This window comes from Asparagus officinalis, unplaced genomic scaffold (genome assembly GCF_001876935.1).
Source record: "Asparagus officinalis unplaced genomic scaffold, Aspof.V1 AsparagusV1_Un146, whole genome shotgun sequence".
NCBI lineage: Eukaryota > Viridiplantae > Streptophyta > Magnoliopsida > Asparagales > Asparagaceae > Asparagus > Asparagus officinalis.
In genome coordinates, this window is record NW_017972412.1 from 10,958 (window position 1) to 16,807 (window position 5,850).

Consider the following 5,850-nt stretch of genomic DNA (forward strand, 5'->3'; position numbering starts at 1 on the left):
AACTCGGATTTTAGTGATTCGAAGTGCGTTGGAAGTCTGACGAAGAGTTCTATCAGCTCCAATGGTTGGATTATCTGTAGGATGAACGAGATACGAAGGGCATTGTTCCTTTCGTAAACATCGCGGAGCTCTCGATTAGCCCGTGCCTTCGTTATCCCGAAATTCTGTCAGTTCACGTAGTTCGTCGATTCACTTCAAGCGTTCACCAACATCAATCGAACTCCTGTGAACCAGATGGTGACGTTCATTGTCGTTCCTTAACACTGAGCTGTTCGTGGAGACCTATAGGCAATTTTCGATGCCTACAAAGTTCTCCATAGCGTCAAATTGTGAGGAGAAGATCACGTTCCAGTGAAACGAGACGTGCGGATCGTCAATGGAGAGCAAATTCGATACGAGCATTCTAATGAGGCACTCCATCGCTACCGTGAAGAACCCAGACTTAAACAAATGGGAGGATTTGTATCAATTCTCTTCTTTTTTGTAACCAGTAAATCCAAATTGTAATTGAGATTGAGAGAGTTATAAATATTCTTTTTCTAAGTAGTTAGAGAGAATAAAATCAAACACAATTCTTTCATTTTCATTTCACAAATTTTCCAACGAACAATTACCAACAGTACTATCAATAGCAAACTACAATATAAAGTTAAGTTATTTTGTAAAGTCCAACTACTAACTATAAGCATCGATGTTTTCATATATATACTTTATAATTTATTAAAAAGGGTCATTTAATATTATATAATAAAATTGATTTAATACTAAATAGTAATATCGTTGTAATAATATCGTTATTAGAGAAAATTCTTCATGAACCAGTATGTTCTTTACAATATATAAGCTATGCACTCTAAATTGTTGTGTCTTTTATAGAGCCAAAAAGTTTGAACAAGCCTTTAACATTTTGCTCTCATAACAGCAAAATCCACTTAGCAAATATAAATATTTCAGATGAGTAATATGTGCTATGTACAATATAATTGTTCTAGGCAAGTGAGTTATAATAGCATTTTTCATTCACATAGTTTGGGACAAGATTTGATAGGGATCTTGCATCAAAGAAAAAAGAAAATTTTATATTTAGAGGATCTCCATGCTCTAATTTCGCAACAAAATAATTCTTCATATTTTAATTCCCAAAATTACACATTTGCCCCCTCCATTAAACAAATTTATTATTCTCCCGACTAACGCGAAAAAGGTCGCCTCACACGAAAAAAAATGTCTAATGACGAATCCAAATCTAATGTCGAGAACTTGGATCGCCCTGAGATGCAAAGGTTCCACCTTTGCTCGCCGCCTCGCTCGCCGTCGTCTCCCGACCCCGATCTCGTCGTCATCGAGCTCGGCGAGAAGCAAGAAGAGCAAGAGGAAGCGGGTGCAGGTCATCGAAGTGGAGGTGAAGGAAGCGGAGCTGAGAAGCGAGCTCCCGCGGCGGGGAAGGCGGAGGCGGCGGCGGAGGCTGTGAAGTTCGCGGAGCTTTTTCGATTCGCCGACGGAGTGGATTTGGTTCTGATGGGGATTGGGACCGTCGGCGCTGTTGTACACGGGTGCGCTCTGCCCGTGTTTCTGAGGTTTTTCGCTGATCTTGTTGATTCTTTTGGATCTAATGCTGATGATCCTGATACCATGTGTCGAGAAGTCGTTAAGGTAAAAAGAGAAAGAAAGAAAAAAAAAGCCCTGAGATCGAATCAGTTCCTATTTTGATTCTTGCTAAAGTTAAAGTTACTGAATTTGATTTTTTTTTTTGAATCTTTTAGTACGCATTCTACTTTCTCGTCGTCGGAGCCGCGATCTGGGCCTCGTCTTGGGCCGGTGAGATTAAATTTTGCCATTTTTGCCTGATTTTTTTTTTTATGGGGAAAATGACGCGCTGAGTTTAATTTTGAACGGAACAGAGATCTCTTGCTGGATGTGGACTGGAGAGCGCCAAACAACGAAGATGAGGATAAGGTACCTTCAATCGGTCCTGAACCAAGACGTCTGTTACTTCGACACCGAGGTTCGAACCTCCGACGTCGTCTACGCCGTCAATGCTGACGCCGTCATCGTCCAGGACGCCGTTAGTGAGAAGGTATTTACCGAGCATCAGTTTCTTGGGTTTTTTTTTTCCCCTCCCCCTTTTGTAGGTGGTGGGGGGTAATGCGATCGATCGTTGTGAATTGTTTTTTTGGTTACCAGCTGGGGAATTTTATCCACTACATGGGAACATTCGTGTCGGGCTTCGTCGTTGGATTCACGGCAGTGTGACAGCTCGCTCTCGTCACACTCTCCGTGCGACTGCGATGGCCAAGCTTTCTTCCAAGAGCCAGGACGCTCTCTCTCAGGCCAGCAACACAGCAGAGCAAGTCCGAATCGAATCCCCCCCGAACTTAAAAATTAATTTCGGTGCCGCTTCTCAATTTTACTTAGCATTACACGCTCGTGTTGTTTTGTCTTTTAGGCATTGGCGCAAATTAGGACGGTTCAGTCTTTCGTCGGAGAGAGCAGAGCTCTTCAGGCGTACTCGTCTTCGCTGAGAATCGCCCAGAGAATTGGATACCGGATCGGCTTCGGCGAAAGTGCTGGCTTGGAGGGCGGACCTACTTCACCGTCTTCTGACCTGCCTAGCGTCCGCTTCTTCCTTTGCGTACGGCGGGGTTTACTGCGTACCGCGACCACCACACAACGGTGTCGCCATCAGCCACAATGTTCTCCGTCCGAGGATAATGTGATACCCAGAATACAATCTCGTGCAGCGCGCGTCGAAATTGTCCCTAACAATTTATTTAATTTAACGCGAGCCAGCGCGTTGGGGCCAGTCTGTCTCCGAGTCATGGCGGCGTTCGCGAAAGCCAGGGTTGCGGCTGCGCAAAAATATACGCGACGGGTTGACCACGTCTGGTAAATTCTGAACGCGGCACGCGTGCGAATCGGGGGCGGAACTGGTCCGATCACGGCGCCAGGTCGAGCTGAGAAACGTCGAGTTCGCCTATCCGTCGAGGCCGGGCATCCCCATACTGCGCAATTTTTCGCTAAATGTCGCCGCGGGGAAGACAATGGCGCTGGTTGGGAGCAGTGGCTCCGGAAAGAGCACGGTCGTGTCTCTCATCGAGAGGTTTTATGACCCCAGCTCCGGTACGCAACGAAGTGTAGTTAGTAAATTAGTTACCGTGGTTATTTTTTAGTAACAAATTGCTGTGGATTTGTGTTAAAAGGGGAAGTGATGGTTGATGGGCATGACATAAAGACGGTGAAGCTGAGGTGGTTGAGGCAGCAGATAGGCTTGGTGAGCCAAGAGCCAGCCTTGTTTGCAACCACAATCAGAGAGAATCTGCTGCTGGGGAGAGAGGACGCAAGCCAAGTTGAGATTGAGGAGGCAGCCAGAGTTGCAAATGCCCACTCCTTCATCATCAAACTCCCTGATGGCTATGACTCACAGGTCCCCCTTTTACTCTGGCTCTTCATCTGCTACTGCTCAGTACCTACAAATAGCAGTCTCTTTCTGTATGGACAAATATGTGCAAAACATCCCTCACTCATGTGAGCTTCTCCTTTTGCCCTTCACCTAATCCACACAGCCAATGTCATGGGCCTTGGTTTCCTACTTTTGATGTATGGAAAGGAAACTATACCCGTTGATCCCGTCCATTGGATAGCTGGTGGTCCAAAAGATTAATTATTTTCCAACTAATGCAAAACGAAAGTATTTTTAAGTCTTTGCCAAATTGGCAGCTTTCCCCCTCCTTTCCTCTTCAAAATACCCGATCCAAACGGCCCCTAAGCCTAACTTAGGAAAGCTAATTGTGGACCCGGCAATTGAGCAAATTTTCAACTTTTCCGTCCAAGATATTTGCAATCAAACAGCCACTTAGGATAAAATCACCAGTGGACGGGGAGCTATTTTTAATCTTAACTGTTTTTGTTCGGTTAGTGATTGTGGTTGGTATTGAGGGGGGAAAAAGAGGAGCAGGGGTTCCTATCAGTTAATAATGCAACAATGTTTAGTACTAAAATTAGAAATGAACACACACAGTGGTACAGCTAATAATAAATACTCAATTATTTGTGAACAGGATTCAAATCCAAGGTATACGTACAGTTTTACTGTAGTCTTTTTGAGCACGCCTAGCTCATAGGCAGGCCAAAGATTCTTGCCTGTTGTGAAAAACTCCAAATTTATTACCAAGATCTGTGAATTGTTTGCAGAAGAATAAAGTTAAGATGCTCCAATACACTGATTGGAGCAAATCCAATAGTTCCAGATGAAGGAACGTGGATTGATTCTCTCCTGTGGTCCTTCTTTCCTTATTATGAGCTCTTATGTCGCTGACTCCGACTCTTAAAATATTAGATCTCTCTAATCAAAGCTCATTATTAGTTTTAAACACCAGAGGAAACTCAAGTGGATCATGTGAAAGCTTAACCATACCGCTGACATTACTGAAACTTCATCTAAATTTTATATTAGAGATCAGTCAACCCTTTAAATTCAGCCAACTAGGATAATCTTTAATCCTACTTAAGTTAATGGATTAATTGCATTCAGGTACGCTGAGATATAATCTAATTACAAGGGTGAATCTATTCTGATAACCCTGAAATCACTGACGGTAACCGCACAAGTGACCCGGAAGTCTGTTTATTTTTTTCTCTTCTTAGAGTTGGCCGTGCAGATACACTCCGTAATTTTAGATTAACTGTGTAGATATGCAGATTCCAGGTTATTAGTGTAATTACACCATACTTCTGGGTACCTGAATGTAACTAATCTTGTAATAACATATTTGTTCATGTGAGGTTGTGACTAATCATTGTTACAATCACAGGTCGGCGAGCGAGGGCTTCAGCTCTCTGGTGGCCAGAAGCAGAGGATAGCAATCGCAAGGGCGATGCTGAAGAACCCAGCGATCCTCCTCCTTGACGAGGCTACGAGTGCCCTCGACTCTGAATCTGAGAAGCTAGTCCAAGAAGCCCTCGACCGGTTCATGATCGGCCGAACCACCCTCGTCATCGGCCCACTTCGCTCTCCACATCAAACTGACACTTGCCCGTTGCGCACCAAGGCTCTGTCCTCTGAGCACCCCCCCCCCCCCCCCCCCCCCTCGGCAGCACGATGACTCATGCGAAAGGTGATAACGGATGATAGCGAAGCTCATTCGGCCTGCAAAACAAGCGCATGAAGACTGCGTGATCAACGCTCGGAAGAGCAGTTCTACCCTTCGAGCGCTAGGCCATCGATCAGTTCCCCAATTATGACCCGTAACTCATCTTATGGTCGTTCTCCATACTCTCGAAGATTATCGGATTTCTCTACTTCGGATTTTAGCTTGTCGTTTGACCCTAATCATAGGATGGAGAAGCTCGCATTCAGGGATCAGGCGAGCTCGTTCTGGAGGCTGGCAAAAATGAATTCGCCGGAATGGGGTTATGCCTTAATGGGATCCATCGGATCGATGGTCTGTGGATCGATTAGTGCACTCTTCGCCTATGTTCTCAGTGCTGTCTTAAGTGTTTACTACGCTCAGGACTATAACTACATGCGAAGAGAGATCGGAAAATACTGTTATCTCTTAATCGGAGTCTCATCAGCTGCGCTATTGTTCAATACAGTGCAGCATCTATTTTGGGACACTGTCGGGGAGAACTTGACGAAGAGAGTGAGGGAGAAGATGCTGTCTTCAGTGCTTCGGAATGAGATTGCATGGTTCGACCAGGAGGAGAATGCGAGTGCGCGAATCGCTGCGAGGCTAGCGCTTGATGCTCACAATGTGAGGTCCGCAATTGGAGATCGGATATCTGTTATCGTCCAGAATTCGGCGCTGTTGTTTGTTGCTTGCACTGCTGGATTTGTTCTTCAGTGGCGGC

At 45.0% G+C, this 5,850-nt stretch overlaps 1 pseudogene; it reads left to right on the plus strand.

The window, feature by feature from the left end:
- The first annotated feature begins 1,226 nt into the window (after nt 1-1,226).
- Nucleotides 1,227-5,850, plus strand: part of LOC109827332 — a 6,042-nt pseudogene continuing 1,418 nt past the window's right edge.